At 46.7% G+C, this 25,561-nt stretch overlaps 1 protein-coding gene across 11 annotated transcripts in view; it reads left to right on the forward strand.

The window, feature by feature from the left end:
* LOC122812836 (protein 4.1-like) overlaps positions 1–25,561 on the forward strand; it is a gene marked incomplete at its 3' end in the record, with an annotated part of 3,376,257 nt that overhangs the window by 2,417,540 nt on the left and 933,156 nt on the right.

Raw genomic sequence — 25,561 nt, forward strand, 5'->3', positions numbered from 1 at the left:
AGAAATCTCAAACCTCCCAAAACCAGGGACATTTCAACAAGTCTGAATGACTGTTCAATAGACTTTGTGAACCCCTCCTACCCTGACCCCTTCTTTTTTCCAGAAAGTCTAAATCTCCAGATGTCCTTCAAGGATGCATCTGCAGTCCTTACAAATGGGTTGTCCTGTCGTCAGGCAGCCCTTCGGTCGGCCGGATTCCAAAGTCTGGGTCCGGCTTCGGCTGGTGTCGCACTTCACCCGACGTCATCTCTGCTGGTCTTCGGGTATAAAGGCATCAGCCGACGCCATTTTCCTCAGTCTTTCTTGCGCTGGCGCCAAGCAGAAGCTGTTCACAAGTGCCGGTCGGTCAGATCCAGAGATTACTACTACCGAATACTACTTCGAAGACTTCTAAAAGCTAAGTACCCCGTTGGGGACTCTTTCTTGCCTCAGCCAATGTCAGAAAAAGTGAATAACTGTTTTAACTTGTGGGAAACAAATACCTCATAAAGATTTCCACTCTTACTGCTTACCTTGTTTAGGCCCAGACCACGACGTAGCAGCTTGTTTAGCCTGTGCTTCCTTCAACCGACGAACGCTTAGGCGTCGGTCGGAGTTTGCTGAACAGTTTTTCGGCTCAGATTTTGCGTACATTATGCCGTCGGATCCTCCGACTACTCAAATTGTTAAGAAAAGCAAAGAAAAGGACCGACACTCGCGGTCCGCGGTTTCGGCCGAAACCACGGTTAAGCAAACCGCGAGTGTCTCGGTTTCGGCCGAAACTGAGCAAACGGTTCAATCTTCAGCCGAATCCATGACTACTACTGAGGCCCCTTCTACCCTAGTTGAATCGGCCTCTGAAGTTTTGCCTACTAATGTGGTTTCTCTAGAATTATCGGACACCATCCCTTTGGATGTCTCTACCCCAGCACGTGGTGCTGCTAGGCCTCCTGCAGCCATGTCTATAAAGGCCTTTGCCAGGGCTAAGGCAGCCAAAACTGCTAAGTCTGTGCCTGTAAAGCCCCCCTCCCACAGGCCCAGTTCCAGTTCCCAAATGCTTACTCTGGCAGAGGATCTCATCTCTTTAATAAGGGGATCCCAATCTCACCCAGACAGGGCCTCTCAACCTCCAGAAAAGAGACCTAGAGCAGAGCCCCCTGAGCCAGTGTCCTCAGATGACTCTTCTGATGTTTCAGACAATACAGACCATCCAGAGGCTCCTTTTTCTACTTATGAAGATTCTGATGCTGAAGAATCTATTCCTTCTGCCTCTCCACCAGAGGAATTTTCCTTTGGGAAACCTTACATGCCATGAGAGAGCAATTCCAATGGCAGGGACAAGATTTCTCAGATTCAAGAAAAAGGCTTAGGACCTTTTTACACTTACCGCAACATAGGCCCTTAGCTATACCTCCAGTCCTTCCTGTTGTGGATGATGCATTTAATGATGTTTGCACTGCTCCTGATACTTTACCTCCAGCCCCTGCTAAGCCCGATAGGTTTTACAGGGTACCGGACACTCACCACCACTTATACAAGGCTCCCTTTGCAGATCCTGAGACTATCTCCCAGGGACCTAAGGCAGTAGCTTCAACTTCAACAAAAAACCCTCTCCCTTCTGAAAGGGAATCCAGGTCCTTAGAGAGATGGGGTAAAAAAGTATACACCTCTGCTACTCTCTCAGCTAGAGCTCTGAACTGTCAGATGTTCTTCGTCTTCCCTTGCTGCAGTCCTGACAATTGGGTATAGTCCGCGTCCCAGTCGGCCCGAATACCAGAGTATAAGGCTGACGTCGGTCATGGCGCCTTAGACTGACGTCAGTACGTCAGGGTACTAATGCGCATGACCGACGTCATTTCCTCAGTCTTTTTTGCCGCATGGTCCGATGCAGAAGCAATTTTGCGAGTGCAGGTTGGCGTTCTGAGATTTTCCGAAACCGGAGTTTCAGACCGAATACAGAGTTGGCTAAAGTAACCCGTTAGAACATTTTGGTTTTTCTTGCCTCAGTATTTAACCGGATGTCAGAAAAAGTGAATAACTGTATTTCTTGTGGGAAGCAGATACCGCATAGGGATTATCATACATTGTGTATACCTTGTTTAGGGCCTGAGCACGACGTTGTTGGTTGCCGCTCTTGTGCTAGATTTAACAAGCGCACTATTAAGAGGAGGCTTGATTGTGCTAGGTTAGTGTTTGGGAAGCGTTGCAATTACACTATGCCGCCGGATGCTCCGACGCCTGCTTCATCTAAGAAGCGCAAGGACAAAACAGTGAAGTCTAGGGTGAGGAACCGGCAGTCCCGGACGCCGGTCCTTTAGAAGGCTCAGGGAGCCAGAGGTTTTGCCAGGTGTCTCTATGGAGTCTCAGGCAGATACTTTACTGTTACAGGATGTGCCCTCTCAGGAGGTAGGCCAGGCTGAGGGGCTTCTCAGGTGACTGTTCTTCCCTCTCTTCCCAAGGTAGTTAGGGCCTCTCCTTCTGTTGCCAAAGCTTCTTTTAGAGGAAGGCCAAGTTCAGCTTCTGTAGGGGCTTCTCCTAGCATTTCGGCTCTGTGCCTAAGAAACATATGCTTAAAATGGCAGAAGATTTGATTACTCTGATTAGAGGTTCTATGCCCCACCTGATAAGAGGCCTAGGGTGGAACAGGAGTTTGATAGTTTTGAACAGTGTTCACAGGCTTCAGAGTCTTCTGTGGAAGACTTGCAAGAGTTTCCTACTTATTCTGATTCTGATGTGGATGATTCCACTCCTTCAGCTTCTCCTCCTGAGGATTTTTCATTTTCAGAGACTCTTCACTCCATGAGGGAGCACTTTAAATGGGAAGGCCAAGATTACTCTGACTCCAGAAAAGGCTTAGGGAATTCTTGTTTTGCCCCAGCATAGGCCCTTAGCTATTCCTCCTGTGTTGAATGTGGTGGAGGATGTTTTGCAGAGGCTTCTCTGAACCCTGATTCCTTGCCTCCTGCTCCTGTTAAGCCTGATAGGTATTATAGGGTGCCCAAGCTCATAAGTATTTGTTTAAGAGTCCCAGGGCGGACCCAGAAACTGTTTCTCAGGGGCCTAAAGGTGTTAAAGCTTCTGTGGTTAAAAATCCTGTACCCTCTGATAAAGAGGCAAGGGCTTTGGATAGGTGGGGTAAGAAAGTATATACTTCTTCCACTCTAGCCATGAGGGCGTTGAATTGTCAATTTCATATGCTGAAATATCAGAATTATCTCCTTTCACAATTGAAATCTAAGGTGGATGCTTTGGCGGAAGGTATTGAGTGTAAAGAATTGCTGGATTTGGTTCATGTGTCTGAACAAGTGGGTAAGCATTCTTTGCAGTGTGGTTTTGATGCTGTTCAGGCCTCCTCGAGGGTGGCTGCTACTAGTTCTGTTCTTCGCAGACATGCATGGTTGAAGGATCAGAATTTAGCTGAGCATGTTAAGACCAGGATTTTGGATGCTCCTTTACAGTCTGATGTGTTGTTTGGACCGCCTGTGGAAGCAGTTTTAAAGAAAATGGAGGACAAAGCTAAGTCTATGCAGACTGTTAAAGATTTTTGCAGGTGCAGCCTCCAAGTTTAGTAGAAATTGGCCTGCTAAGGGGTGGACATATCCTGCTTATGGTTCCCAGTCTAGGGGTAGGTCTAGACGTGGTAGGGCAGGGCTCAAGGTTCGTTTAGGCCTAGATCAGACAGTTCACCTGCTCAGACTTCTGGTGAGGGCAGGGTCAGTCCTTTCGTAAGCAGAACCAATGACCTGCCTTTTCAGCTGCCAGTGGACTCTCGTCTGGCAGCTCCTTTGGGAGGAAGATTGTCTCTTTTCAAAGAAAATTGGGATTTAATCACTCAAGACAGATGGGTGCTGGATATCATTCATCACGGTACAGATTTTATTTCCACACAATGCCCCCTTTCAAAGGCATGCCCGATGTTCCTCCTCCACAAAGAAAAGAGGCTCACAAGCAAGTTTCTCAGTTACTCCAGATAGGGGCTATTCAGCCAGTCCCTGTGTCAGAAAGGGGCTTCGATTTTATTCTCGCCTGTTCCTAGTACCAAAGAAGGGGAACACGTGGAGACCAATTTTGGATTTATCTATCCTCAACACTTATCTGGACATTCCCAAGTTCAAGATGTTGACGTTACAGCAACTGTTACCTCTGCTGGGCAAGGATCACTGGATGGTAACTTTGGATCTCAAGGAAGCTTACCTTCATGTGCCCATAAGGCTAAGTTGCAGAAAGTATCTGCGGTTTCAACTGGAGATTTTCATTATCAGTTCTCTGCATTGCCCTTTGGCTTATCTACTGCCCAGAGTATTCACAAAGGTTCTGGCTCCAGTGATAGCTTACTTCAGGCTTCAAGGCATTCAAATTTATCCTTACTTGGACGACTGCCTGATTCTGGCTCAAGAAAAGGAACACCTTCTACAGCATCTGGAATATGTCATAGCAGTGCTAAGATGCCTAGGGTATTCTGTGAACGAAATAAAGTCCAGTCTAGTACCCTCTCAAGACATGTGCTTTCTGGGTGTGAGACTGAATACAGCAGCCCAGATGGCCTTTTAACCCCGGACAAACAAAAGAGTCTGTCACTTTACTTCCATCAACTATCTCATCAGTCCGTGCTGACTGCAAGGACAGTCCTTCAAGCATTAGGGTTCATGGCATCTTGTATTCTGGTGCTTCCCAATGCCAAACTGCATATGAGGAAGCTGCAATGGTATCTCAAAATGTATGGACACAGCACTGCCAAGATTTGGACACTGTCATTCAAATAATACCTTGCCTTCAAAAGGAATTCTTGTGGTGGGCTCAGGAATGTCACCTAAACAAGGGACTCTCTGTGACCCGGCCAGAGGCGAGTCAGATTTTAACGACAGATGCCTCGGACACTGCTTGGGGAGCTCATCTAAATGGAAAGTGGATACAAGACAAGTGGCCTGCCAGACTACAGCATCTACATATCAACATGAAGGAGATGTTAGCAGTCCAGTTTGCATTGATGGCTAGCAAGGAGTTACTACTTCCAGGGCAGGTGTTGATTCTGACAGACAACACAACTGTCATGTGGTACATCAACAAGCAAGGGGAACACATTCTTATCCTCTATGCAGGCAAGCAATGATTCTATGGGAGACTGCTAAGCCTGCAACTGACTCTTCAGGCAAGGTTTCTGCCAGCAGCACACAACAGCCTAGCAGATGTATTAAGCAGACAAATCATGGATCCCCACGAGTGGAAACTGGATCTTCATGTATTTCAGAAATTGACAGTGTCATGGGGAACTCCAGACATAGATCTGTTCGCTTCTCCACTAAACCACCAGCTGCCAAAGTATTGCACAAAGGGGTTTCATCACACAGCTTGGAAAGTGGATGCTCTGTCTTTCAGTTGGAAAAACCTTCATGTCTATGCCTTTCCACCTCTACCTCTTCTTCCAAAGGTATTACTAAAGGTCAGACAGGACAGGCCAAGGATGATTTTGATAGCTCCAGATTGGCCTCGGCAACACTGGTACCCACTTCTAAGGAGTCTTGTAAAGAAGCCTCCATGGCCTTTACCTCTGATTCCTCATCTGTTATCTCAGAAGGACGGTCATCTGCTCAATGTCAAGCTTCCATCTCTTCATCTCACAGCTTGGCATATTCTGTGTTGAAGCATGGTAGGTCTCAGCTTCCTCAACAAGTTTTAAATGTGATTATGGAAGCTAGAAGGCCTAGTACTAGGAGAGTGTACGAGAAAATGGAAGAGATTTTGTTTTGGAGTACAGCAAAGAATTTGGAGATTTCAGAGCCTAATTTGAGTGTGGCTCTTCAATATCTTACTGAATTATTGGACAAAGGTTTGTCTTTCTCTTCCATAAAGATTCATGCTGCAGCAATTTCAGCTCACTATGATTGTGACCCACCTTTGTTTTCGCATCCTTTGTTCAAGCAGTTTCTTAGAGGGGCAAAGAATATAAGACCCCACGTAGAGCTCCTACTCCTGCTTGGGATCTCAATTTTGTGTTGGAAAAACTTACTCTACAACCTTTTGAGCCTGCAGCTACTGCTGAATTGAAATATTTGTCATGGAAGACTGCTTTTCTGTTGGCTATTACTTCTGCAAGAAGGGTGTCTGAGTTGCAGGCCCTTATGGCAGTAGAGCCCTTTTGATTTTCCATAAGGACAGGGTATCATTACGTACTAATCCTTCCTTTATGCCTAAGGTGGTTTCTAGTGTGGCTTTAAACCAAACTATTCATTTGCCTACGTTTTTGCAGATCCTCAAAATAAAGGGGAAAAGATTTTGCACACTTTAGATGTACACAGGCAATTGCGTTATTATTTGAGCAGGACTAAAGATTTTAGGCAGTCTCAGCAGTTACTTGTTTCTTTTGCTTTAAGTTCACAGGGCAAGCCTGTGTCAAAACAAACTATTTCTAGGTGGATTGGCTTTTGCATTGCATTTTGTTATTCCCATCATGGCAAAGAGGTTCCAGCTGGGATTAGGCCTCATTCCACTAGGGCTACTGCCACTTCAACAGCATTTCTAAGGGGTGGCAACTAAGGATATTCTGGAGGCAGCTACTTGGAGTTCAGTGCATACTTTCTCTAGGCATTATCACCTGCCTATATACTCTAAGACTAGAGCTGGTTTTGCCACAGCTGTTTTACAAGGCATGTTGTCAGCTCCTGCTACTTTATAATTTGCCAGCCTCCCTTACCTCTGCTTTGGGATTCTACCCAATTGTCAGGACTGCAGCAAGGGAAGACGAAGAACATAGTACAGTTTTGTACCTACCATAAATGTAGATGTTCGAGGATTCCCTTGCTGCAGTCCAATTTACCCTCCCTCCTTCCCCTCTGTGTTTCAGGGTGGTTGTGTAGGTGAGTTTACTTGCTTATATTTTGTGTATATATTACTGTATATATTGTACATGTTTTTTGGTGCAGGTTGTTTTTGGGACTTGTCTTTTTGGGTCTTCTGACATCTGGGGCAAGAAAAGACTGAGGAAATGACGTCGGTCATGCGCATTAGTACCCTGACGTACTGACGTCAGTCTAAGGCGCCATGACCGACGTCAGCCTTATACTCTGGTATTCGGGCCGACTGGGACGCGGACTATACCCAATTGTCAGGACTGCAGCAAGGGAATCCTCGAACATCTACATTTATGGTAGGTACAAAACTGTACTTTTCATATGATCCAATACCAAGAGTTTATGCTTGATCAGTTAACTAAGAAACTGTCCTCTGATGATTCCTTAGATAAGAAATTTGTTCTAGAAATGGTAAATAACATTCAGCAGGTTAGTAACCATTCTTTAAAATGTGGCTATGATGCACTGGAGGCTTCATTTAGATCAGCCATGACTGGCACAGTTATAAGAAGGCATGCATGGTTGAAAGAACAGGTCTTGCCGGATCATGTTAAAGCAAAGCTATTAGATGCTCCTATGGATAAGGTCAGTCTATTTGGTTCTCCTGCCCAACAAGTAATGAAGAAAATGGAAGAGAAGGCAAAATCTGTACAAACAGTTAAAGATTTCTTACAGGTTCAGCCCCCAAGGTTCAGCAGGAACTGGCCTTCCAAAATTGGTCCTTTCCAGACTCCTCTAAAAATCAGAGAGGCAGGAATAGACGTTCCAGAGGCAGAAATCAATCCAGAGGAGGTGCCTACAGGGGACGCCAGTGGCAAGGCAATAACCAGCGAAGCACAGATACAACCACTACCACTGCAACAGGACAATCACAGTGACTTGGCTCTGACACCGCCTACCAGGGAACAAATAGCAGCACCCTTAGGCGGAAAGTTAGCCTTATTCTCAAAAAACTGGCACTATATCACAAGAGACAAGTGGATTTTGCAAACTATAGACCAAGGCTACAGGTTTCATTTCCACACCTTACCAGTAAAAAGAGGAATGCCAAACCTACCACCAAATCAAAAGACAGAAGCCCTAAAACAAATAGCTCAATTAACAAAGATGAGAGCTGTGGAAAGGGTACCACCTACAGAACAGGGCAAGGGATTTTACTCCAGACTATTCCTAGTACCAAGAAAAGAGAAAAGTTGGAGACCTATTCTCGACCTGTCCGCTTGAAACACATTCATCATTGTTCCAAAATTCAAAATGCTGACCCTACAGCAACTTCTTCCCATGCTGGGCAAGGAGTATTGGCTGGTAACTCTAGATCTCAAGGAGGCATACCTGCACGTCCCCATACGACCAATTTGCAGAAGATACCTCAGATTTCTTGCAGGATCAGAGCATTATCAATTCTCAGCATTGCCCTTTGGCTTATCTACTGCGCCCAGAGTGTTCACGAAATGCCTGGCATCAGTAATCGCTCATTGCAGGCTTCAGGGAATCCAAATTTATCCATACCTGGACGACTGCCTGATACAAGCGGACACCAAAAGCAAGCTGACACAAGACTTACAAAGAGTCATTTGCTTACTACAAGCCCTGGGATACACAGTCAATTTAAAAAAGTCAAGACTGATACCATCCCAAACAAGAACATTCTTGGGTGCAGAATTGGACACAGTAAAACAGATGGCATTCCTAACTGCAGAAAAACAAGAACAACTTCCTCTTTACTTCTTGGCATTAACAAAGCAAAGCAAACTAACAGCAAGGAAAGTACTGCAGGCCTTGGGCTTCATGGCATCCTGCATAATCTTGTTCCCCCATGCCAGACTGCATATGAGAAAGCTACAATGGTACCTAAAGAGTTTATGGTCTCAACACAAGCACAGCTTAGAAACCAAAATACCACTAATCCCATGCCTGAAAAAAGAGTTCCTATGGTGGGCCCAGGCATGCCAGTCAAACCCAGGTTTGTCCTTCCACAACATTCAAACAAGCCAAACCATCACAACGGACGCCTCAGACCTCGGTTGGGGGGCCCACATGCTGGACAAGTGCATTCAAGGCTTATGGACTCCAGATCAGCTGCACCTGCACATAAATCAAAAAGAAATGCTGGCAGTAAAACTAGCAATCCAGAATTTCAGACCATTCCTCAAAGAAGGCCAATTGATGATAAGGACAGACAACACCACAGTCATGTGGTACATCAACAAACAGGGAGGCACTCATTCATACCCCCTATGCCGAATGGCTCTGGACCTATGGAATATGGCTCTGAGCTACAACATTCAATTACAGGCAATATTTGTACCGGGAAAAGAAAACATCCTAGCAGACATGTTAAGCAGAACTACCTCGGATGCTCACGAATGGATGCTACACCCGGACATCTTCAAGGCCATCACAAAGAAATGGGGAATACCACAAATAGACCTATTCACATCCCCACTCAATCACCAGCTCAAGAAATTCTGCACAAGGACATACCACCCACTTGCTTGGAAGGTGGACTCTCTATCCTTCAATTGGAAAGGCCTGACAGCATATGCATTTCCACCTCTTCCTTTGATGCACGAGGTACTACTGAAAATCAAAGAGGAATGTCCAAGGATAATTCTGATAGCTCCAAATTGGCCAAGACAACATTGGTATCCATTGCTAAGGAGCATGTCTCGGGGGGAAACATGGACACTACCCCTGATTCCTTTGATGTTAACTCAGAGCGACTACAACATCTTGCATCCAAACCTGAAAACTCTGCAACTGACTGCCTGGAACATTACATAAGAGCAACTAACCCAGATTTATCCCAAAGGGTTAAAGACATTATCCTTGAGGCCCGCAGACCTTCAACAAGAAGGAGCTATGCAGGAAAATGGAAAAGGTTTGTCATTTGGAGTACTGAAAGAGGGAAAGATGTGTCAAAGGTAGATATTGCCAACATCCTGGAGTACTTGGCAGAGCTTCTCCATACAGGTCTGTCCTATTCCTCCATCAAGATACATGCATCAGCTATTTCTGCAGAATACAGCTACGATCCCCCTGTCTTCTCACATCCTCTACTCAGGCAGTTCCTGAGAGGAATTAAGAATGTAAAACCTCCTAGGAAACCACCATTACCAGCATGAGACTTGAACTTTGTGCTAGAAAAATTGACACTCCCTCCATTCGAACCAGCAGCAACAGCAGATCTTCAACACCTATCCTGGAAAACTGCTTTCCTACTGGCAATTACTTCAGCAAGAAGGGTTTCGAACTACAGGCTTTAATGGCAGTACAACCCTTCCTAATCTTCCATCAAGATAGAGTGTCCATGAGAACTAATCCTACATTTATGCCTAAGGTGGTATCCAGAGTGTCTCTAAACCAGGCAATCCACCTACCTACCTTCTTTCCCAATCCACAGAACAGGGGGGAAAGACTGCTGCATACCTTGGATGTACATAGACAGTTGTGCTACTACCTGGACAGAACCAAGGGCAATAGAAGAACTGACCAGCTTCTAGTAGCTTATGCAACAGGAAGGGAAGGAAAAGCAATTTCCAAACAGACAATCTCCAAGTGGATAGGAAATTGCATAAGATTCTGTTACTCCTACCATGGAAAGCAAATTCCACAGAACATAAGGCCTCATTCTACAAGGGCTACAGCCACTACCACAGCTTTCTTACGAGGAGTGGCTACCAAGGACATTATTGAGGCTGCTACTTGGACCTCCGTGCATACATTTGCCAAGCATTATAACTTACCTCTATACTCTAGATCCCGAGCAGGGTTTGCCACTGCTGTTTTGCAAGGGATCCTAACTACACCATAATTCTTCTTCCTCCTCCCCTAGTTTGGCTATGGTATTCTACCCATTTGTAAGGACTGCAGATGCATCCTTGAAGGACATAGTACAGTTTTGTACCTACCATAAATGTAGATGTCCGAACAGGATAGCATCTGCAGTCAGGATTACCCACCCTCCTTCCCCTCTGTGGTACTCCTAGGGTATTTTCCCACCTAATAGCTAGCTGGGGGGGGATCTCTTATGGTGTATTTACATACATGCTTATTTTTGTGTTTGCCTTCTACTTTTTGGAAACATTGGCATTTACCCAAAAATTTAGCTACCCAAGAGGGCAACTGGCATCTGGGGCAAGAAACACTGAGGAAAATGGCGTCGGCTGATGCCTTTATACCCGAAGACCAGCAGAGATGACGTCGGGTGAAGTGCGACCAGCAAGCCGGACCCAGACTTTGGAATCCGGCCGACCGAAGGGCTGCCTGACGACAGGACAACCCATTTGTAAGGACTGCAGATGCTATCCTGTTCGGACATCTACATTTATGGTAGGTACAAAACTGTACTTTTTCTGTTTGGCAACAGATATTTTTAGACAAATTGGTTCAGAAAATCATTCATCAGTGTTACAGATGGCAGTGGGAGGAAGTCTGTCTTTCCAGGAGGTCATTCCTCATGCACCAGGTAAGACTGTCTTGTTTCTACTAGTTCTTCATTACATGCTGTGTTAAGGAGTAATGGAACCAGTTCCGTCTTCCCAGGTGGGGAACATTTTTCATTCAGTGATGTTCCTAGTGCCAAAGGGAGAGAAACTTCTTGGAGACCAGTGAATTTAAAATGTCACTTTGCAACCTGTTACCTTTTCTTCCACTTTCAAGATGTGAGAGTGTTCAATCTCGCCGTTTGTTCTTACACATGGGTTTGGAGCCGATCCTCGGCTCCGAGTCGGCCACTTGGCAAAGCTCTGCATCGAGAAGAAGCTAGAGACCAACCTGTCTCCCACAATTCCCCTCTGCCTTTACCTCAGATCTAGTTTGCCGCTGCAACGTTCGCATCAATATTGATGAGCTCAGACCACCTGGCAGATAAGATTGCATTTTTGTCTATGATTCTTAGATATTTTTTTTCCTAGTTTCACCTTTAAGTCTTGTGTGTGTGTGTGTGTGTGTAGTGAGTCGAGGGTTTCTCTTTCTTATACGTATATATTTTTTAATATATATAGTTAGTTCCCTCAGGGCCTACCCCACCCACTAAGTTCTAAATTACTGCTGGATTTGACAAATTACTGGATTTGACTAAACTTTACTTGGCTATTGACATTATTGTTGGCTGTTACTGTCTGTTCAAGACTGTGTAGACTTTATATAACTTTACTGGATTTGACTGTTATTATATTATTATGTCTGAGAAAGCGAAGTCAGGCTTCAAACGGTGCCAATGTGGATGTCACAGACGATCATAGTTCCTGCGTCTACTGTCTTGACCCTCTCCATCTACAAGAAGACTGCTCCATTTGTCATTCTTTCAGTGGAAGGGTCATGACAGATAGGCGCAGGAAACTCATGGACAGAGGCCTTTTGAAGCCTGCATTTCAAGAGGCTCTTGATGCATCGGACCAGACATCTAAATCCTCGAAGGAATCAAAGACGTCGGAGCCCATGTCATCGGCTCCGAGCTCTTCATTTAAAGTTCGCTCACCGGTTCCACAGACCTCGGGGCCGAGTGTCGAACTTCTGTCTGTCACCGAGCCTCGAGTCTTGGAACCGGTGACGGAGCTTCCACCTCCTGTGCTCTTGAGGTCGGCTCCGTCTTCGATTCCTTTGACGCGTTCTTCTAGACCCCTCTCTGAGACCGATGTAGACCGTGTGGTGCAGAAGTTAATGGAGAATACGGCCTTGTCCAAACTCATCTCCGTCTCTTCCCAGTTGGTGTCGAGACTCGAAGGCCTTCCCTTATCTCCATCTGTTCCTCCTCCGAGGCCTATTCAGCCTTCGGAGCCGGGAGAGGCTGATCTGATGATCGTGGAGCCCTCTGTGCCGGAGCCGTCTTTTTCTCGGTCGGCACCGTTCACCTCGACTCCGACGGATCCATTACCGGAATCGCGGAGCCGACGATCTATCCTTGGTTCGGGGACCGAGAGTCGGACCGATGTTTCGGTTCCGACTCTCCCTCTCGGTGCCTCGGCACGGATCGACTCGGCTCCGTCCTCGGGGTCGATGACCTCGGTCCCTGTCTCGGGGATCCCTCCGCTTTCTTCGGAACCGAGGGATTCTTCGACTCGGGACCCGGGGGCTTTCGACCTCATGAGGAAGGTGTTGTCGACTCAGACAACCACTTCAGCAGAGACAGCTTCTCCTTCCCATAAAGGCCCGTTATCCTCCTCTGCACCCACGGCTACTTCAAAGCGTCGAGCACCGGTGTCTCAGCCGCTCCCAGAGGAGCCTCTTCCTCGGAGGCTTCATCGGATGCCCCCCCCGAGGAAGTTCCGAGGAAAAGTTTGTGTAAGAGTAGACACTTGGATTCTCCACAAGAATCCTTAACATCGGACACTGACTTGGATGAGTCAGAAGGGTCCCCGAAATCACCCTCAGAAGATGTCTCCTTTTCAGACATCCTGGAGATTCTGAAGCAGAGAGGTGATTGGCAGGCCCTACCCCCTTCTGAGGATGAGTCAGTCTTGCTGAAGGCATTCGGTGCTCGCCCTTCTTCCTCCTGGGTCACTCCGCCCTTCGATGAGTTGATGGAATTGATTGCTCGAAGGGTGTGGGAGACACCTGACATGGTGGAGCCAGTCCCTAGAAAGCCTAATAAATATATTACGGCCCCTCATGACAAGGCATATCTCACAAAAGGAGTTCCAGTGGACGCTATGGTGGTGGCAGCTGCCACTAAAAAGGAGATGTCTGAATCTTCATCATCTGTCCATCCGCCTAACAGAGATTCTAGGACTATGGACAGGTATGGGAAGCGCATTTTTAGTTCAGTGGCTTTTTCCATGCGATCGCTGAACTATTTGACGCATTTCACACGTTTACAGAGGGATCTAATCAAAGAGTTGGGAGATACCCTCCAGGGTACTACAGATGCTGCTGTCTCAGAAAAAGTTACAGCACAACTCAATACCCTAACATCAATTGTGAACTCGTCCATGAGGCTCATTTCATATGCAGCCGAAGGGTCGAGTAGGGCTGCGGCTTCAGCGATTGCCCTTCGTAGGCAATCCTGGATGCGCTTATGTTCCTTTGCGGAAGCCTTCAAGTCTTCCTTTACTAACGCCCCATTTGACGGTGCCACTCTCTTTGGCCCCAAAGTAAAGGAGACCCTTACCCGGTGTGAGCAAGAGGGAAAGACTCTGTCTGCTGTCTGAGTCCGTTTTTCCACCCCATCCAGACCGTACCCCAAAGGGCAACGAGGTGGGAAAATGTGGTTTCAAAAACCCCAAGGCTCTTTCCCAGGCACACAGGGTGATGCCCCCTCCAGAGGCAGAGGGGGGGGCAGAGGTGGAAGACGTCGCCCTGGCGGCAGAGGGGGGTCCGCAAAACCAAGGTGACAGGGATACACTCTCTGGGAAGCCTTTCCAGCACTCCTGAGAGGAGGCCCGACTGTCCTGCTCTGGAGGCAGTCGGGGGTCGCTTAGCTTTTTACCCTCAGGCCTGGCAAAGTCTTACTTCAGACAAATGGGTAAAAAGCATTATTACCAGAGGTTACAGAATTCCATTTCTATTTCCCCATTACCGCAGAAAAGACTCCCAGATGTACTGCCCCATCTGCGAGATCCTGCAGCTATAGAAATTTCAAAGCTGCTAGAAAAGAGTCATCCAACCAGTCCCGGCGGACCAAAGAGGATTTGGAACTTACTCAAGGTTCTTTTTAGTTCCAAAAAAGACAGGGGACTGGAGGCCAATTCTGGACCTAAGCAAGCTCAATACTTTCGTCAAGAAAGAAAGGTTCCGGATGGTCACGCTTCAATCGATCCTTCCATTCTTAGTGAAGGACGACTGGATGTGCTCAATAGATCTCAAGGACGCGTACTACCACATTAAAATGGCCAGAGCGTCCAGGGATCACTTGCGCTTCCGGCTGGGAGCCAGTCACTTTCAATTTCGAGCCCTGCCCTTTGGTCTGACCTCAGCCCCCAGGGTCTTCACCAAATGTATGGCAGTGGTAGCGTCTCACTTGAGACACCTAGGATTCCAGGTGTTTCCGTATCTGGACGACTGGCTTCTTACTGCCACCACCGAGCGTCGACTGATTCAGGCCAGGGATTACACACTAGAACTCTGTGTTCATCTCGGAATTTCTGTAAATTTCGAAAAATCTGTATTACAGCCATCACAGCATATCTCATTCATAGGAGCAGAATTAGATACTCGTTGCTTGATTCTAAGGCTTCCTCCAGAAAGAATAGCCTCTCTACAAAATCACATATCTCTTCTCCTGTTGTCCAAAAAATCCCCGGCAAAACTGGTTCTGAAAGTTTTGGGTCTCATGGCAGCATCCCTCATTGCGATACCCTTGGTAAGACTGCACATGAGAGTCCTTCAATGGCTGCTATTTGCACAATGGTCGTTCCAACAGTTACCTCTGACACACGAAATTCACATCACGAACATCTGCAAATCGCACCTGTCTTGGTGGCTTCAGAGTTGCAATCTCTCTGGCTGCCGACCATTTGTGCTACCCACTCCGACAGCTACGGTGACCACGGATGCTTCCCTGCTAGAGTGGGGGGGCATCTTTCAGGGACAGACAGTCCAAGGAGAATGGACCAATCTAGAGTACAATCTGCACATCAATGTTCTGGAGATGAGGGCAGTGTTTCTAGCGTTGCAACACTTTTCTCCCCTTCTACCTCTAGTGACCATTGCAGTTCAATCGGACAACATGTCCGTAGTCTGGTACATAAACAAACAAGGAGGATCCAAATCTTACCAATTATGCAGAGAGGCCATGAGAATTTGGCAATGGGCAGAGTCCACGGGTCGCTTTCTGATAGCAACGCACATCCCGGGGTTATCCAACGTCATAGCGTTCAGGTTGAGCAGAGCCATCCTGTTACCTCACGAGTGGTCCCTCAAACGAACAATTGCGGACATGATATTTCGCAAGTGGGGCCAGCCTTGCTGCGATCTGTTTGCGTCTCCAATGAACGCCAAATGCAGAAGCTACTTTGTCCTATTACCCCCTCCAGGGGAAGTCCCCAGGGACACTCTGATTCACGATTGGCCCCCGGGTCTCCTGTACACCTTCCCTCCTATACCCCCGATTCCAAAATTTCTACAGAAGGCCAACAACCTGGAGAGGACAATAATCCTCATTGCCCCATTCTGGCCTCGTCAAATTTGGTTTCCCTTTCTTCAAGCACACCAAATACGGGAACCCTGGATCCTGGACCCGGAGCTGGATCTACTGACCCACTCGTCAGGGGCTCCTCACCCGTCGCTCCTATCCCTCAGACTAGCAGCTTGGCTGCTCCGCTTCCCTTCTTAGCCAGGTCTGATCTTCTTTCTCCTGCGGTTCAAAATATTCTGGTGGCTTCTCATAAAGCTTCCACTACAAAAATTTACACTAGTAAGTGGAAGCGTTTTGTACACTGGGCAACTACGCAACATTTGGATCCCTTAATAGCCCCACTGAACAAGGTCTTGGAGTTTCTATCCGTACTATTTCACCAAGGAGCTTCTCCTGCCACTTTGAGGGTTCAATTGGCTGCTATTTCAAACTTTCATGTGGGAGAAAATGGGGCGCCTATTATGGCTTATAGGCTTTGTAAGGCCTTTCTAAAAGGGTCTTTCCATATCAGGCCACCAGTCAGGTTTCCTACACCACCATGGAATCTGAACCTCCTGTTATCACAGCTAATGCTACCACCCTTTGAACCAGCCTCTTCCTGTTCTTTGAAGTTTTTGTCATGGAAAACCCTCTTTCTGGTAGCTATCACTTCAGCCAGACGGGTATCAGAACTTCATGCTCTTTCCATTAGACACCCATATTTGATCTTTCACCCTGATAGGGTATCTCTTCGCACTAATCCGTCCTTTCTTCCCAAGGTTTGTTCTGTCAATAACATTAATCAGTCCATTGAGCTCCCCACATTTTTCAAGAACCATTCCAATAAGCTAGAATATATGTTACACAAGTTGGATGTTCATAGACAACTCAGATTTTACTTGGATAGAACAAAGGATCACAGAAAGACAGATCAACTCTTTATAGCTTTTGCGGACAGCAGAAAGGGCACGGCAGTGATGAAGTGAACCCTTTCCAGATGGCTATCCGATTGTATTACTTTTGTTTATACTGCTGCTGAGCAGAGTTTACCTGTCAAACCGAAAGGACATTCTACTAGATCAATATCTACATCCCTGGCTCATGCGGCCCACCTACCTTTGGACACTATTTGTGCGGCCACCACTTGGTCTAAACCACATACATTCATTACTCATTACAAAGTGGATAGGGTTTCCAGGGACAGGGCAACCTTTGGTTCCACTGTGCTCAGGAACGTTCTTCCGTGAGTTTCTCAGGGTCACGGAGCTAGGGACGCTACCCATGTGTAAGAACAAATGGCGAGATTGAACAATCTCAGATATAGAAGTTATGTCCTTACCATAGCGTTCCATGTGGAGTGTTCATCTCGCCTTTGTTCTTACATTCCCACCCTCCCACCCAAAGTCAGGAAGAACGTCCAGTTTAGGTGTCTGGTTTGGTTCTCCCGCTTCTGTTTCTCTCAGCTGTTACTGCTGTTTTCAGCTATGCCTTAGCATGTATGTTGTATGTTTCATTCCCGTTGGAATCTGGTATTGTTTGCAAACTAGATCTGAGGTAAAGGCAGAGGGGAATTGTGGGAGACAGGTTGGTCTCGAGCTTCTTCTCGATGCAGAGCTTTGCCAAGCGGCTGACTCGGAGCCGAGGATTGGCTCCGAACTCATGTGTAAGAACAAAGGCGAGATGAACACTCCACATGGAACGTTATGGTAAGGACATAACTTCTATTTTCCTGACGACGCTAGACTTAAAAGATGCTCATCACATCCCTAGTCATCCAGACTTCAGACGTTTCTTAAGGTTGTGTGTGTCTTGATCACATTATCAGTTCTCTGCCTTATCCTTTGGTCTATTCACTGCACCAAGAGTGTTCACAAAGGATCTAGCTCCAGTTATAGCTCATTGCAGGCTACAGGATATCCCCATTATTTCCATATTTAGGTAACTTGCTTATCTTTGCAGTCTTTTTCATTGTCAGGAGTCTTTCTTGTTTGGATGAGAGATCTCTTACATAAGCTTGGATTCCAAGGAAACATTCAAAAGTCTTTCTTGACTCTTTCACACAGGACTGTGTTCCTGGGATGTCAACTTAGACACCTCAGTTCAAAGACCTTTACTTCCACAGGAAAAAATAGATTTTTATCTAGAATTATTTCTAAGGTTTTCCACTCGCACTATGGTCAGTGTGACGGAATATCTCAGGATGTTTGGTCTCATGGCATTTGATTCTCATGATACCCCTACAAGACTCCACATGAGAAAGATACAGTGCTATCTGAAATTTCATTGATCCCAGCGTCAGCACCCTTTATCTTTTCAAATTCCCGTGCTGGGGTCAGAAGAGAAATATTTTGATGGAGACAGCAGATATTTTTAAATCCAGGTCTTCCTTTCACCCTCTCTGCTCTAAAGCAGTCAGTCACCACAGATGCTTATGGAGCAGTTTCAGGAGCAATAAGTGTGCAGGGGGTGTGGGACACTAAGGACAGACCCAACCACATAAATGTCAAGGAGATGCTTAACTGTGATCAAGGCGCTCAACTCTCTAAACTATCTTTTGTCCCTGGCACCTTTTCAAGTGGTTACAGAAATAGTACAGTCATTTGATACATCAGCAAGCAAGGTGGATCCAGACTGAATCCATTTGTAAACATGCTTGCTTGGGATATAGCTTCAGAGCACAGTCTCTCTGTACTGACATTCTACATTCCATCAGAGCAAAATTGTGTGACAGGGAAGCTGAGCAGGACCAGGGCAGACCCTTATGAATGGAGACTAGATTAAGTGGTCTTCCAAGATTTGATTCATCTGTTGGGAGTTCCTCAGACCTCTTTGCCTCTCTAAATAATCAATTGGCAAGATTCTGTTCCAGGACTTCATGCAAGAAGGCCTGGAAGACAGATGCCTTTTCTTTTCCTTTGACAAGATTGTTCATGTACGCTTCTCTACCCTTTCCACTAATATCCAGGTTACTTCTGAAGACTAAGAAGGAATCTTCCAAGATCATTGTGGTCACTCCCTTCTAGCCCAAGCAGTCATGAGTGTTCTTTGTGCTCCACTGTTATAGCCCTGACTTTTGGGATTTCCTGCTTCGGAAGCTCTTGGTCTCCCCTACTATCACAGTAAAAAAAAAAAACTTCCTTCTCCTTGAGCTGGCAGATGCCCTACCCTGGCGTTAGGACGATTGGATGTAAAGGGAGCCAGCCGACACCATGACATAAGTCTTTCTTGCTGTCCAGAGCCTGAAGCAGTTGAGTGCATTGGTCAGTCCACACTGTAGTGAGATTCTTGTAAAGCTAACTACCCCATTGGGGAACTCTCTTTCTCACTTGTGACTTATGCCAGATAAAGTTAACAATGGTTTCCATTGTGGTAAACAAGTCCCAAACAGAGACTTTCATACCTTGTGTGTCGCTTGTTTAGCCCCAAACCATGGCATCCCAAATTGCCATCTGTGCACCCTTTTCAATACTAGGGCTATAAGGCATAGGGCCAAAGTCTTATCTAAGCACCTTAGTCAGCAATTAGCTTCCCATTACATGATGGTGTCCATAGGTCGTTCCGAGGTTGAGCTTCTTAAGCGAAAAAAGGAAAAAGACCCAAATTTAGGGCCTTGAATGACAACCTTTCTCTGTCTGCCAGTCCCACAAGGCTGATTATCGCAGAGGAAGGGGAGACACTTTCGCAGTCCCCTTCTGCAAGCGAGTTGGGGGCACAGGCCTCTGTTGAGACCCTTTTGGAGTTCGATATGCTGTTGGGTCCCTCAGTTTCAACTTAGGCCTTGGCATTCGGTTTGTTGGTTGGGTCTCGAGTCATTAAGCAGACCTCAGCTTCCAGTGAATGATCCTCAACTGATGATGTCCCTTCAGGGCATCCTCCAACATAGGTTATTTCTTTGAAGGAGACTGGTGTCAGAGTAGTGGACGTACATAGACTCAAGGCAAAAGGTATACCTAAAATGATTTTGACCTCAGTTTCTGTTCCTAGGATTGCCAGCCACAGGTTATCAACAGGATTTAGTCAGGTTAGCTGAGGACCTCATTTCCTTTGTCAAGGCAGGCAACCTCCCTGTAAATCTTCTCCAGGAAAAAGAAAGCGAGACCCTGCACCTCTGAGGCCTTTTCAGAATCCCCTGATTCAGATGAAGACTTTGATCAGGAGGACTCTGTCTTTGAAGAAGAACCCTTCCTTACATCCTTTGAGGTTTCTGATTCAGAAGAGATGTTGCCTACTGATGTGAAGTTGTTAAATCTCGCCGTTTATTCTCACTGATGGGTTCGGTGCCGATCCTCGGCTCCAACACAGTCTATAGCAAAAGCTCAAGGTTTGCCAGTAGCTTGAGACCAAGCCCCTTATCCCACAATACATTGCTGGAATTACTTCAGATCTAGTTTGCTGCAGCAAGAGATCTCGGTGATCCAGTCAGCTCTGACCATATTTTGCTTGAGTCGCAAGTTTAAAAATTTATTTCCCCTTCTTTTTGATATATATAATTCTCTATCTAGTGTGTGTGTTTCACGTTAAAATACTGTAGTTATACGTAGGTTAGATTGTAGTAGGTAGTGCCCTGTGTTGGCTTAGTTTCTTGGAGTGTTGGGCCTTTTGTTAGCCCTATTTAGATTTAACAAATTTCTTCTTGTTATTAGTACTTTTTTTAGTGTGGGCCTAGTTAGCCTTGTATTTAACCTCTGCAAGTTAATTCTGTGGTGTCCCTGTTTCAAACTTTGAACATGTCGGATGAGAGGGAAAGGTCTCATCCCAAATCAGGGTTTAAGAAATGTCCAGATTGTGGACAGAATGTCCATCACCGACGGGCATGTCCAATGTGTTTACTGTCTGGGGGCTAAACACCTCTAAGACTCTTGCAGTATTTGCCACCCTTTTTCCTCTAGGGTACTTTGAGAGAAGGAGAAAACTTATTGATAGGGGGTTGCTGCAGCATGCTTTCTCTGAGGCGTTGGGTAGCCAGGAAGGTGCTAGCACTTCTTCAAAATCATCTAAATCGTCTGGAGATTCTAAAGTTTCTAAGAAGGTAAAAGAATAGAGGGTACAGGGTCATCGGTTCCACAGTCCTCGGAACCGAGTGTCCCTTTGGTTTGGAGCCAGCCCCCAGTCTTGCAGCCGGTCTCTGAGGTTCCCTCATCTTCTCTGCTCCAGTCAGCACCTTTGGTGCATTCCTCGAAGTGTTCAGTCAGCCTCTCAGATATGGATATGGATCGGCTAGTGCAGAAGCTTCTACGGGCACCAGGACCTGCTAAATTGTTGTTGGCCCCGACCCTTTCGTTGGAGGCGAAGACCATTGAACTGGACTTGACTACTCCTCCTCCAAGCCGTACTGGACTCTCGGAGCCAAAGGAGCCCAAACCGATAGTTGTCAAACCTATGGAAAAGAGACCTGCACCGGTGTTATCAGTTCCATCTACTTGGACGTCCTCGGCACCAACCGAGGACGCTAGGAGCCGACACTCTCCTGTCGGGTCCAGGCAGGATAGTCGGACCAATTTGTTGGTGCTGACTGTTCCTCTCGGGGCTACGGCTCGGATAAGCTCGGCTCCTACCTCTGGCTTCGGAGCCCATGGTTTTGGTGCGGGAGGATCGGACGGTCCCTCCCGATCAGTCTACCCCTTCTCGTCAGAGCAATGGTGCTTTCGATGCCATGAGGAGAGTCCTGTCTCCTAAGACATCATTGGCATCAGTTCGGGCTTCCTTCTCCCCTCAAGCACCTGTGTCCGCTTCTACGTCTACCAGTCCCCCTAAGTGTAGAGACCCTGAGCCTCAAGTAGCCCCACAGGACGCCCCCTGTTCTTCCGAGACCTCCCCAAGATCTCCCCACTGAGGAGGTACCCAGGAATAGACTGTGCAAGAGGAGGCACTTGGACTCCCTGCAGGAGTCTTTGACATCCAACACTGACTTGGATGAGTCAGAAGGGTCCCCTCGATCCCCCTCCGAGGATATCTCCTTTGCGGAGATATTAGAAATAGAGTCAGAGGGGCAGTTGGCAGTCCAAAACCCCTACTGAGGACGAGTCGGTGCTCTTGAAGGCTTTTGGGTCTCAACCTTCTACTTCTTGGGTGTCTCCACCTTACGATGAGCTCATGGAGCTGATCTCTCGTAAGGCGTGGGAGTCACCGAAGGCCATGGAACCTGTCCCTCTGTAGCCGTATAAGTTCATCTCTGCCCCAGTGGGCAAAGCCTTTTTGACCAAAGAAGTGCCTGTTGATGCCATGGTGGTAGCTGCAGACACCAAAAAGAAAGTGTTTGAAACATCCGCGTCCATCCATCCTCCTAACAGAGATCCTAGGATCATGGATAGATATAGGAAATGCATGTTTAGTTCAGCGACTTTTTCTCTGCGATCACTGAACTATTTAACCCATTTCATGAGACTACAAAGAGATCTCCTGAAAGAGCTAGGAGATACTCTCCAGGGTACGGTAGCTGCAGGGGTTGCCGACAAAGTCAACACACAGCTCGCTACCCTAAACTAGGTTGTGAACTTGTCCATGCATTTCATATCTTATGCAGCTGATGGTTCGAGTAGAGCTGCTAGTTCAGGCATTGCTCTGCAGAGGCCAGCCTGGATGCGTCTCTGTTCCTTTGCGGAGCCCTTTAAGTCTTCCTTTATCAACACCCCATTTGATGGCTCATCACTGTTTGGGCCTAAAGTAAAGGAAACTTTAACCAGGTGTGAGCAGGAAGGCAAGACCCTATCTGGCGTTGGAGTCCATTTTTCTATCCCTACTCGGCCCTATCCCAAGGGCAGAAAAATGTGGTTCCGAAAAGCACAGGGAGCCTTTCAGGGCACACTTGGAGAAACCCCCTCTAGAGGCAGAGGAGGGGGTTATAACGAAAGGCGCCGCCCGTGCGGCAGAGGGGGTCTGCAGCAACAGGGTGACAGAGGCCAGTTCTCTGGTCAGCCCTACCAGACCTCCTGAAAGGACGCCTGGCTGTCCGGCTCTGGAGGCAGTCGGGGGTCGCTTATCTTTGTACCCAGAAGCCTGGCTAAACACAACGTCAGATACATTGGTACAAAGCATCATTTCCAGAGGATATTTCATACCATTCTCTTCCCCTCCCACTCATGTAAACAGAATCCAGGATGTTCCACCCAGTCTCAGGGAACAAGCCAATCATAGAGGTCTACAAATTGCTAGAAAAAGAGTCATCCAGCCAGTCCCAGCAGACCAAGTTGGATTTGGAACTTACTCAAGATTCTTTTGTACCAAAGAAAACAGGGGACTGGAGACCTATCTTGGACCTCAGCGGACTCAACCATTTCGTAAAGAAAGAGAAGTTCCGAATGGTCACGCTTCAGTCCATTCTTTCCTTCCTAGGGAAAGGCGATTGGATGTGCTCCATAGATCTCAAGGACGCCTACTATCACATAAAGATGAATAGACGCTCCAGGGATCACCTGCGTTTCTGGCTGGGTGCCTATCATTACCAGTTTTGAGCCCTGACCTTTGGTCTCACTACAGCCCCCCCCAGAGTGTTCACCAAATGCATGGCACCTGAGGCATCTAGGATTCCAGGTGTTTCCATACTTAGACGATTGGCTCCTCACCGCTACCACCAGGCATCAATTGACACAGACAACACAATATACTCTGACACTTTGCCATCAATTAGGCATTACAATCAACTTTGAAAAAGTCTGCCTTATCGCCATTGCAGCATACCGTTTTTATAGGAGCAGAGTTAGATACCTAAACCACCACTCTACGTCTTCCAATTGAAAGAGTCTCACTTCGCCAACACGTCAACTCACTGGTGTCAAAGAACAAAGCTACAGCGGCAGAGGTCTTGAAGGTGCTAGGTTTGATGGCGGCAGCAATCCTGGCTATACCACTCGCAAGGATGCATATGCGAATCCTTCAATGGTTCCTCTTCGCTCAGTGGTCTTACCAAAAGCTACCGATGCACCACATGATTCTCATCACAGATTCTTGCAAGAGGGACCTTCGGTGGTGGTTGACGTCTCTTCATGTCACAATCGGAAGACCCTTTGTCCCCACCCCCAATAGCCACTGTGACCACGGACGCTTCCCTGATAGTGTGTGGGGGGGGGGGGGGCGGGGGGCATTTTCAGGGAAAGACTGCCCAAGGCACATGGACGGATCAAGAGTCACATCTACATATCAATATCCTGGATTTGAGAACGGTACTTCTAGCGTTGCAGTACTTTCATGACTCTCTTCCTCTAGGGATAATTGAAATTCAGACGGACAACATGTCAGTGGTCTGGTACTTGAACAAGCAAGGTGGAACCAATTCTTACTCCCTTTGTCGAGAAGCCCTCAGGGTGTGGCAATGGGCTGTGTCATCCCACCATTTTCTCTTAGCAATGCACATCCCAGCGAAATCCAACGTGATAGCGGACAAGCTGAGCAGGGCAATACTGTTGCCTCATGAGTGGTCTCTCAACCAACGAGTTGTGGATTTGATTTTCCGCAAATGGGGCCAGCCTTGCTGCAACCTCTTTGGCAGTCACACCAATACCAAATGCAGAAGCTACTTTGCCCTAATACCACCTCCAGGGCATTCCCCGAGACATGCACTCATACACGATTGGCCTCCAGGTCTCCTATATGCATTCCCACCTATTCCATTGATACCCAGGGTTTTACAGAAAGGAAAGTCGCTGGGAAGGACAGTTATCCTCATAGCCCCCTACTGGCCTCGACAGATTTGGTTCCCCTTCCTTCACCATCATCTGCTGGAGGATCCATGGATCCTGGACCCAGTTCCGGACCTTCTGACACACAACTCAGGGGACCTCCATCCTTCATTGCAGTCCCTAAAGCTGACTGCTTGGCTAATCCACTTCCCCTAATTGCCAGGCTTCATTCACTCTGAGATGATACAAGACAAATCCTTTTGTCTTCTCACAAGCCATCCACCAGGAAACTACACTGCAGTAAATGGAACAGGTTCTCAATTTGGGCCAATATGCAGAAAATCGACCCTTCCGAGGTCCTCTAGCATCCATTTTGGAATTTTTGACAATTTTAAGGAAGAAGCAGCAGCTGCCACAGTTCAAGTCCAGTTAGCCGCCATATCAAATTTCCATCTTAGATTCGATGGATTGAACATTATGGGCCATAAGTTATCTAAGGCTTTTCTTAAAGGTGTTTTTCACATGAGACCTCCTGTCAAAATCCCTTATTCTCCCTGGAATTTGAATTTTTGTGATCTCAAATATTTGTCCTGGAAGATTATATTTCTAGTGGCCATTACTTCTGCCCGCAGAGTGTCAGAACTTCAAGCATTATCTATCAGACCTCCTTACATGAGTTTCCATGCTGATAGAGTATCTTTCAAAACAAACCCCTCCTTTTTGTCTAAAGTCTGTTTTGAATCCAATATCAATCAGGTCATTGAGTTGCCAGTCTTTTTTCCCAACCACTGTAACAAATTGGAATACATGCTGCATAAACTTAATGTATACAGACAGCTCAGATTTTATCTTGATAGAACTAAGGATATTAGAAAATCACATCATCTTTTCTTATCCTTTTCGGAGGCCAGAAAAGGTAATCCAGTGGCTAAAACAACCCTATCTAAATGGTTATCAGATTGTATATCCTTTGTTTATGTGAATGCAAACATGCCATTGACACACAGACCTAAGGCTCATTCTACCAGAGCCGTTTCTATGTCTTCTGCCTTTCAAGCTAAATT

This window comes from Protopterus annectens, chromosome 1.part1 (assembly GCF_019279795.1).
Source record: "Protopterus annectens isolate FY-2018-M chromosome 1.part1, PAN1.0, whole genome shotgun sequence".
Lineage (NCBI taxonomy): Eukaryota > Metazoa > Chordata > Ceratodontiformes > Protopteridae > Protopterus > Protopterus annectens.